Here is an 11011-nt window from a genome sequence, read left to right on the forward strand (position 1 = left end):
GCTAAAATCTATTAATATGAGAAACTGGAAATCCACTCAGTGCTGGTCCCTTCCTCTAAATGTCCATATAAAACACATACAAATGTGCCTTTTTGGTTTGCTCCCTAATGCCTTCAGATGATTGTGTTTTCCGTTTTATGTTGTGTTTATAGTTATCTGTGGAAAGGTCATTCTGACAGGAGCTTCTAAGCCATTGTCAGAAGCAGAAACTAGCACCTGCTATCAAAAGCCAGGAATTCTGTGCCTATTCCCTCTAGTGTCATTGCTGTTGTTTAAATCTCGAAAGAAACTCAATGAAGTCCTTCCTTCTCTCTTTACTTGTGTGTATACGTCTTTTCCCTGAGAGTAGAGAATTCAGCTTCACTATCTAACTTTAATGCTGAAAGGACTAAAGGAAATAAGAAAGGGAAACATGAACACATCCCTCTGTAACTGGAGATCTATGATGGAAGAGGTTAACACACTAAAATCATCATTTGAACAAATTAGGTTTCTGGCCTAGGAGGTCCTGAAGGAGAAGAATCTGTGAGAGGAGAGAGTACAGAGGAAATAAAAACATCCATGGCTGAGTGAGAGACAGATCTTGGTGGAGTCCCTTAGCGAGGTGTGAGATGGGGAGCAAAGGCTGACATCTCATAGATGAAGGAGGAGCTCCAAAGACAGCTTGTTGTTTGCCGTTACTCTTTATTTGCTCAGTCATGTCCGACTCTTTTCAACCCCATGCACTGTAGCCCACCAGGCTCCTCTGTCCATGGGATTTCCCAGGCAAGAATACTGGAGTAAGTAGCCATTTCCTTCTCCAGGGGATCTTCCCAGCCAAGGGACTGAACTTGGGCAGGTGGATTCTTTACCCCTGAACTTCCAGGGAAGCCCAAAAAGACATTTTACAACCCCAGAAAATGGAGAATGCCTAAATTTTAGACTTATACCCTTATGACATTTTAAACCTAAAAGATATTTATCAGATTATCTAAATCCAAAAGTCTTATTTGGGAGACAAGGAAACAGTCTCACATTTTTGCCTGCCTCATAGTTTAGTCAATTTAACCCTGTCAGTACAGGGTTGCTGCTGCTGCTAAGTCACTTCAGTCGTACCCGACTCTGTGCGACCCCATAGACGGCAGCCCACCAGGCTCCCCCGTCCCTGGGATTCTCCAGGCAAGAACACTGGAGTGGTAGTCTATTCTTCTTAACAGCAGCCTGGGGCCTGCTCACATTTGTGTTTTGACTAATCAATGTGCTGTATGATAGCTTTAGGTCTGAGCCACTCAGTTCATTCTTAAACATGCCAGAGAATTCTAATATAGAGCCTTTTGTTCTTTCTCTGTATATCCCGGAGTTTTAATCACAGCAGAGTGCACTGAGGCTTCTTTATGATTGCGTAGAGTACACCAGGCTCCAACTCTCTCTTCTAATTACAACAAAGCCGTGCGGCGTCTCATGGATTGCTCAGTGGAGTGTCCAGGTATAGATGGCTCACAGGATTTTATAAAGATTAATTCAGATTAGCTCATAAATTTATTGAAGGAGGTATCTATTAGGTGTTCCTGTCTGTCTGTGTGACTGCTATTGACAATAATAAAATGATATGAGTTTCAAACTCCTTTGTCCCATGCTGCCTTCAGATTTAATCATTAGTCAGAATCTGCCTTCTTCCCTAAGGTATTTTTTTTATCATTTCAAATAAGAATGACAAGCTGAGATTAGTGAATTTAAGAAAAATTTATTTCAAATACTACTTTTATCTCCACAGATTTATCCTTTCCTCTCAATATCTGGGTTATAAAACAAATTGACATCTTCTGGACAAATTAATGTATAATCAAGATGTGTATAATTGTTTTTTACTTGTGCTTCCAGTGACAATGGTGGCCAAGTGAAAACAGAGTAAACCATTGTTCACAACCCAGGGTCAATAGTTACTAGGTTTCTTTCAAAATGATGCACCCCTGCCCACCTGCCAACCAATAAGAGCCCAAATAGAATTTAACAAATAGTCCCAAGGTATCAAATATAACCAAGAGTAAGGACTGAGGTTTATTTCCCTCCCATAAATAAAAAATAGAAATGCTAATACTCTTTTTTAAATCTACAAATATTCATATTATTTTTGAGGCTGTAATTATGTAACCCAAAGGTAATTCAAAATTCAGCACTTGGAAATACAAATAACAGCAGCATTTTTTAAGCAACTATTATGTGTAGAGCCAACAGCAGAGGCCATGCTATGTCTCACCCACTGGGGACTTTGGTTTCTTCTAGTCCTAGGGATCATTGATCTTCTTTTTAAGATTTTTGCATTTAATATTAAGATCTTCACTAAGAATACTTTCTCCAATCCCAGATTACTGCTGTTAGTTTCAGTGACAAGCCTGATGATCTCCACAATATATAATCAAAATTCATATATAAATAAGACACTGGATCAAATCACTTTTTAAAAAAGATAAATTATTATTTCTCAACAACCACATATGCAAATGTACTACAGGATAAATGAAATCTGATTAAGCACTGTCACAAAATCAGTGACAACCGACTCCCACTTAACATCTCAGACACCACTATCAAGACCCCAAGCATGGGTCCTGATCAGTTTCAGCGGTCAGCATGAATGAACAGGAGCAGGAGGGAGAGAGAAAAGAGGCATTGTTTTGATGCTTTCACAGTATCTCTTCTACTCTGGTATGTTTTCCCCCCAACATGACTCTGGTAGTTACTGGATTCTATCTTCCTTAGCCTGGAGAAAATAAATACTGCCAGCTCCCTTTAGCCTCCTAACAACTTTATCCTATCTGAATATAATTGGTGTGTCATATTAATGGACACACATACACTAACTTATTTTCTGCTGCTTCCTCAGGCTTTAAAACCGCTCTCCTGTTAATTATTGAACATTTTCATTTGATGAACAAATATTTTGATGTGGGCTTGGTGTCAAGCAACATAGAAAAGCAAGACTGAACTAGACAAAGAAGGGGATATACATTCCAGGCAGAAGACACCCATTAAAGAGAGATTCTGTAGCAAGAAAAGGAGGTTCACATCCTATAAAGACTTGCTATTTTAGTGGCAGCTTGTAATTCAGCCCACGTTACTGGTAAATCTTAAAAATTAGCCCATCAAGCTAATTCTCAAGAAAAAATGTGACAGCCACACAGCATGGCTAGTAACCAGGTAAGCGACTGTCAGTGTGATAGTACCAGATGGTCATGGGGAAAATGCATCTTTGCACATGAGTCTCAGCGGGGCTAATGGTGTGAGTGACAGGCAAGCAAAATGCAAATGACCGGTAAAAACAGCCAGTGCTCTCAATATGGTTTTTAAGATGAATTACACTTTAAATAATTTTGAAACTTTTCTTCAGAAACTCTAATACTCTCTGACTAAAATGCCTGAGTAGATAAATTATCATCACTAACATACATTAATTTGGGGCTTATGATGCTTTAGTAACCAAAAAAAAGGATCTATTTTTGACTATCTTAATTCCTAGAGTTCTTACGGAACTAATATATCTTGAAACAAAATGAAAAATATAAGCTGAGGTCCATCCTTGGTTAGACTGGAAAAGATTTGCTTGTAGTTTGGCATTATAATTATATCTTTAACACACAAAATGTCCCTGAGGGTTTTACTTCAGATATAATCCCCTGGGAATTTACCACAAGACATTAATATATATGTATATACAAAATGTATTAATATAAAAATGTGATGTCTTAAGCTTTAAACAAAGTAAATTTATTTCCTTTTTTAAAATGAACTTTTAGGACTTTCCTGGCGGTCCAGTGGTTAGGACACTGCACTTCCACAGCAGCGGGCAAGCATCTGATCCCTGCTCAGAGAACTAAGATCCGGCATGCTACCCATGGCAAAAAGCTGCTGCTGCTAAGTCACTTCAGTTGTATCTGACTCTGTGCGACCCCATAGATGGCAGCCCATCAGGCTCCCCCATCCCTGGGACTCTCCAGGCAAGAATACTGGAGTGGGTTGCCATTTCCTCCTCCAATGCATGAAAGTGAAAAGTGAAAGTGAAACTGCTCAGTCGTATCCGACTCGTAGGGACCCCATGGACTGCAGCCTACCAGGCTCCTCCATCCATGGGATTTTCCAGGCAAGAGTACTGGAGTGGGGTGCCATTGCCTTCTCCATGGCAAAAAGCTAGAAAAGTTAAAAAACAGAAAGCAAAATAAAATGAGCTTTTACATCATGTCACAAAATGGCATTATGAGTACAATATTTAGTATCAAAACTCAAATATAAAAATTAAATGCAAAACTACATCAAGTGCATTCCCTTAAGTGTAAATAAAAAAGAAAAATATAATAACCAGATGAGGTGCTATCAAGGAGATTATAAGCATCCCAGTGGAAAAACAAAGAATGTTACCTGGTTGGGATTAAAAACAAAAATAGGTGGAGAGTTTAGCTCCTCCTACTATAAGTTTTCTATAAACAACTGAAAAGAAGAAGGGGAGATGGGCATTTCCAGAAGACCCATCCTGTACAGCCACTGCAGTGGGCTCTGAGGGTGTAGCAGGGAACAAAACATATGTCCTTTGCCCTCATGGAACTGACATGAGACAGATGAGAACTGAGAAAAGATAGTTTTTCTAAATTGTCTTTCTTCCCTCCCAAGCTCCCCGTAGCTTCCTTCCAGTATAAGGAAGAGAAATGCATCTGGAATTCCCTATAATCCCTTTTCATTGTCTACAGAGTTCCAGCTCTCTGACCTGGTTTCCCAGGCCTTCCTTGGGCTATTCTCAACCCACAATTGCAATCTCATCTCTCCCACTTTTTCACATGTATGTTTTTCTCAGTCAGATTTATCCAGTCACTGTTTCAAGATACTGTTTTTACTTTTAGTCAAAACAACTCACCGAGTCCTTTAATAGCTTCTCTTCTCTCAAGGGCACCTGGAAGGGCTCCCTTTGTAGACAGCCCTGTCCTACACCTAATGAAGATTTACAGAAAGAAGCAGACATGTTCCCTGACCTTGAAGAGCTGTTGGGAAAATAAGGAGAAATGGGCAGAGTTGATCTCTTTGCATTAGCTGTCTTCATGATCAATATCTGTCTCCACTAAATCGATTTTATGGAGCCTTAAACTGATAGCTAAAAGACCAGATTGAATATTGCAACCATGCTACATATGTCCATTCATATTTTCCATGTTGGCTGAGCCAAGGGCTGCACATTCTGTATGGTACCTTATATAGAAGTCAATCTAGAAATGAATTGCTATTCTTCATCATTTTTCAATATGAGTAAACACGAAGATCTTGTTACAACTTAAGAAAAAAGGAGTCAGGAACTACAGCCCAAAGACAACAACTTTAAGACCTAGATAAGATTTCTTAGACTTTCATAATGTCATTTACTTTTGTCACTCTCCATAGGAATTAACAACAGAAACATTAAAAGAAACAACAAAAAGGCTCTGTTTTTCTTTATCTTTGGGGACTGGTGGCAAGTAGGTCCTAGTCTAAAGTAAGCACTCAGTTGTTTCATCATGATTTGTAACGCTGTAGTCTGCAGGGAGAGAGCTGGGGAGGTAAATACCCCAACTTCCCTCCCTCCAACTTCCTGCCAGGGCTGAACCCAACCAGAAGTCACAGAAGCCCACTGAAGGGTTTCTACAGGTCACCCTCCTGGGATGTGGAGCAGAATGGAGAAGCGTAGAAAGGGAATCCAGAGAAGCAAATGCAGGCTATCTAGCCAGAAGACTTGAAAACCTTTAAAATTAAATTCCAGAAAAGTCTTGTGCTCAGATGCAGTTGGTGGCTCAGATGGTAAGAAGTCCATCCGCCTGCAATGCAGGAGGCCTGGGTTCAATCCCTGGATCGGGAAGACCCCCTGGAGAAGGAGATGGCTACCCACTCCAGGATTCTTGCCTGTAGAATTCCAAGGACAAAGGATCCTGGCTGGCTAAGTCCATGGGGTCACAAACAGTCAAACCCGACTGAGTGACTAACACTTTCACTTTCATGCCACATTAAAATGGTTAGAAAGATGGGCTCTGGAGTATCAATGACTCATTCATTTACATAGTACTTCTTTTAAGAAATACGGGAGAATTGGAGACTGACATGTACACACAGCTTTATTTTAAATGGATAACCAACAAGGACCTACTGTATACCCCCAGGGAACTCTGCTCAATGTTTTGTAACAACCTAAATGGGAAAAGAATTTGAAAAAGAAGGCGATGGCACCCCACTCCAGTACTCTTGCCTGGAAAATCCCATGGACGGCGGAGCCTGGTAGGCTGCAGTCCACAGGGTCGCGAAGAGTCGGACACGACTGAGCGACTTCCCTTTCACTTTTCACTTTCACACATTGGAGAAGGAAATGGCAACCCGCTCCAGTGTTCTTGCCTGGAGAATCCCAGGGATGGGGGAGCCTGGTGGGCTTCCATCTTTGGGGTCGCACAGAGTCGGACACGACTGAAGTGACGCAGCAGCAGCAGTAGATCCATGTATATGTATAACTGAATCACTCTGCTGCACACCTGAAACTAACATAACATTCATCACTTATACTCCAATATAAAATAAAAACTTAAAAAAAATAAAATAAGAAATATGGAGGAATTTGAACCACTTAACAAGAAAGAGACATCCATTAAGCTGTCTTTGAAGTGAGAAAGATTATTTACTTTAATAACTCATAGCTAGGAAATAACACCCCACTTTTCAAACCTTAAGGCCAGGTGATCTGGGAGACAGAATCAGTCAGTTATCACACAGGGATAAGTAAACCCACTGGGTGTCTCACATCAAATGCAACTTAATGGATGTCTCTTTCTTGTTAAGTGGTTCAAATTCCTCCATATTTCTTATTTTATTTCTCAACTTTTTAGTTTATATTGGAGTATAAGTGATTAACAATGCTGTGTTAGTTTCAGGTGTGCAGCCTTTGTCAACAGCAAAGGCTCCTGCCTCTGTGATACTGTGCTCACAGAAACTATAAACTGAGAAAAAAATGGAGACTTGAGCCCAAAAGCACAGATGTGAACACACACAAATACCCAACACCACACTGAAAGAGCAGAAGGAAAATTACTACACTAGCATGTATCTTCCTCAAAAGACGGAAGCCCTTATCTCCAAAACTCTCTCTGCTTCCCCTGCCTCAGCGAGTACAAACCATGCAGTAACAGAACCAGACATGGTGCCGGTGAGTTCAGCATCATATTTTGTTAATTAATCTGGCTTTCACATGTGGCTTGTTTTTCTAGAACACAGGATTACTACATTATGAAATGCTAATTGTTTCTGCTACCCAGCATGACCTGCCTGGAAGATGAGATGCAAATTAAGACATAATGTTGATATAATTATGGCTGTTCTCACGCTATTCCAATGTATTTTTCTTTTCCAACAGGCTCAGGTAAAGTGGTCCTTATTTTAATTCCCATATCAACTCCTGCAGCCTACGGACTCTACCCAGTGAAATGTCTAACATTAGTATAAGACAGTGAGGCTTCTTGTTTCGAACAAACATATCAGAACTTCTGTATCCAAACAAGTCTTGTCTTTCTAAATAATCACCTTGGGAGGATAATTATTTAGGTCACATGGCTGCATTTTTATACCAGTGAGCTTTCATGAAAATACTGTGTCAAGACAAACTCTGAAAGAGAAAAGAGGCACCATCAGAGAAGGATGATAGACATCAGCTTGCAGGGGGCATGTGGAAAGGCGGGGCTGTACACTGCCTTAATGACCATGGGGAGTTAGCGAGGCAGAAACCTCTCTTCCTTACCGGCAGCTTTTAAAGCATCCTCTTAGCCTCCTTAGCCAGCTGCCCACCCTGATTCAGGCTTGGTATCTTACCAGAACAGAATGAAATACATTGCTAATGGAAGTGTTTCTAAAAAAAGAAAGAGACAGAGGGGAGTGAGAAGAGGAAAAGAAGTGGGGGGTGGGGGGCGACATAATGAAGGAGAAATAAATGTGTTTTGGCAAAGTATCTGGAAATCTCCTGTCAATAAGACATTAAGCACTTCAGAATGTTGTAGAGTGTGAAGCTGTTTATGATAGTAAATACTTGAAGTTGCTGAACTGTAACTGGCAAAATAATTTATGGATTATCCATGCATTAGAGTAATTGGCTGTGATTTAAAGTTATTGTATACACCTATTTTCATTGATATGAACAGTTGTTAGAAGAGAAAATCACATCACAGACTACATGTATAATGTGATCTCCTTTTTAAAATATGTATGTTTGCACATATAAATGTATATGTGTACACAGGGAAAGAGAGAGAAAACTACAGGAGAAAGAGAGGAGGAAGGAAAGAGTCTCAATAAACATCAAGATGAAAATGGATATTTTTGAGAGATAAAAATTATGAATGGTTTCTTTCTTCTTGCTTATTTCAATTATTTTTCTATAAGAGAGAGGACTTACAAATGTAAAAACTAAAGAAGGCTGCCATAAAGGAAACTGAGTAGTTGTGGCTGAAGATTATCATTCAAGTCGTTACCCAGCATTGGCTTTTTTTTTGTACTAGTGTCTCTTTCTAAAAGCAGACAATGTTATGCTATAGATACAGTGATGAGATTTGTACATAAACCTCCAGAGTCCACATATAGCGCTCTTTTAAAATCATAAGGCTTCTCATCTCTAACGTGTTATTAAGTGAAAAAGCAAAATGAAGAAGCAGAAAATGTATAAAGTATGCAGCCAATTGTTCACAAAAGGATATATCACATTGGCTTCCATGTGCATAAAAATGATCTGAAAGGGTAAATAAGAAACTTAACAGTGTTTGCCTGTAGGGAATAATGACTGAACTGATGGGGGACAGAGATAAAGCTCTGCATGTTTTTTTACATTTGAAACTTTAAATTTATTACCTAGTCAAAAATAAAAACTTTACTTAATCTTTTATACTTTTCAATGACTTGTCATGTATCCTCAGAATTATAAGTGATTGGTTTAGTGGTTTACTCTTGATTTAATATTAATTATATTCAAATGTCCATCTCCATGATATTTTTTAATATTTCTATTTTCTCTCCTTCTGAATGTTAAAGATTAGATGACCTGGGTAGGTGGGGACAGTCTCAGCATCCTACCAACTGAATAGGACTGAATATTTTTGCCCCATGCTTTTCTTTTTTGGGGGGTAGGGTGGGGCACGTGGCATGTGGGCTTTTAGTTCCCCCACCAGGGGCAGAACTCTTATCCTCTGTGTTGGAAGCATCGAGTGTTAACCACAGGACTGAGAGGGAAGTCCCTGCCCAGTGTTTCTTAATAGCAGGTTTACCAAAAAGGTCAAATAGAAAACAAACCCTAGCTGGGGGTTAGCCGCTAAGAGGCATGAAAGAGGCCAGGTTCTCGTTCATCATTCTATTTTGGAGTCAGTATTAACGTCTCTTGGATGACAATCCTGCCTCTATTATTTCCCCTTAACATGGGGCACCCAATGGGAACATCTGCCCAACATTAATGAGCTATTCACAGGAGAAACAAGAACTGGGTACCAGGAGCCAAGACAAAACAATTAGAGGGAAAGGAGTCTGTTGGCTCCTGACCTAAATTGAATTGCTTTTAAGAGACAGAAACAGATTTTTAATTATGTAATCCCTTTGTTTCTCATTTCCTTTAAAATTTAAAGGTCAAATTTCCCTTTTAAATGCTAAAGGCCAGACCTGACATTATTGTACCTGATGTTATTGTGTCTGTGAGACTTGCTGGACTGAACCCAGAAGAGGTGCCCTGTTCAACCTAGATGGATGCAAACCATTTTGTTGTTATTAACCAGACCACTCTTTGGAAGAATTAGTTAATAACTACTGTCTTTCTCCACTTCATTTTTCTTTCCAAATACTGTTCAAAGAGAAAATTTAGGCTGCCTTTGCTATGAAAAAGAACTGTTTGAAGGCATGAAGATTTGGGATAAGAAGTCTAGTTAACTTCCACTTCTGCAAGACTTAACTAGGCTTTGAGATTGCTTTAATCTACTCCCTCTCACATGTTATTGCTTGCAGTATTTCATTAATGGAAGAAATTTTTCTTTCCATACACTTCTCCTCTGCCCTTCCATCCCTCCTTTTCTCAGCCTACACCTTTATTCTTCCCAGCCCAGATAAGTCCACTTCTTCAAAATCAACTTCCCCAGTTTGCACAGCTCCCTCTGATCTTAATCTCTGACTCCCTGACTCTTTCTGTTTATAAAACTCATTTGGCACTCAGGCCCACATTCTCTTCTCTTTCGCTGGCAAGAAGTCTAATATAAAAAAAAAAAAAAGAAGAAGAAGAAGAAGTCTAATAAATGAACTACACTGGTTCCTAAGGCAGGAAAGAAAAGGAATTAAGGCCTAGCTGTGTCCAGAGGTTCAGTCAGTGTCACTGGACTCTCTGCCTCCTTCTCCATCCCTTTGGCTCTGCTTTCCCTCTGTGCATCTTCTCTCTCAAGCAAGTTCTCCCTACAAGGTGGCTTATATAATCCTAACAGTTGAAAATCCCAGGAGAAAAGGACTCTCCTTCCCAGAGTTCTAGGAGAAGTCCTAAGGGCTGTTGGTAAGAGGCCCAGCCCTGAGTTAGATGCTCACCTCTGGAACAGGGATCAAGATCAGTTCTACCCAAAATCCACACACTACAAAGAAGGAAGGGAGAATCCCAAAAAGAAAGGAGGGATTCTGACACCAAAAGCAACAGTGTTACACACACACACACAAGTCATCCTCTCAAGTTAGCACCAATACTATCGATAATGACGGTTTATATGTGTCATTCACCTAGACATGGTAAATTTCCCTGGTGGGATTTCCCTGATCTGCCTACAATGCAGGAGACCCAGGTTCGATCCCTGGGTCAAGAAGATCCTCTGGAGAAGGAAATGGCAACCCACTCCAGTACTCTTGCTTGGAAAATCCTGCAGATGGAGGAGCCTGGTGGGCTACAGTCCATGGGGTCGCAAAGAGTCGGACACGACCGAGCATCATCACTTCACTTCACCTAGACAGTAAGTTCTTGGAAATCAGAGACTTTCAC

Source organism: Bos javanicus, chromosome 21, assembly GCF_032452875.1.
Source record: "Bos javanicus breed banteng chromosome 21, ARS-OSU_banteng_1.0, whole genome shotgun sequence".
Lineage (NCBI taxonomy): Eukaryota > Metazoa > Chordata > Mammalia > Artiodactyla > Bovidae > Bos > Bos javanicus.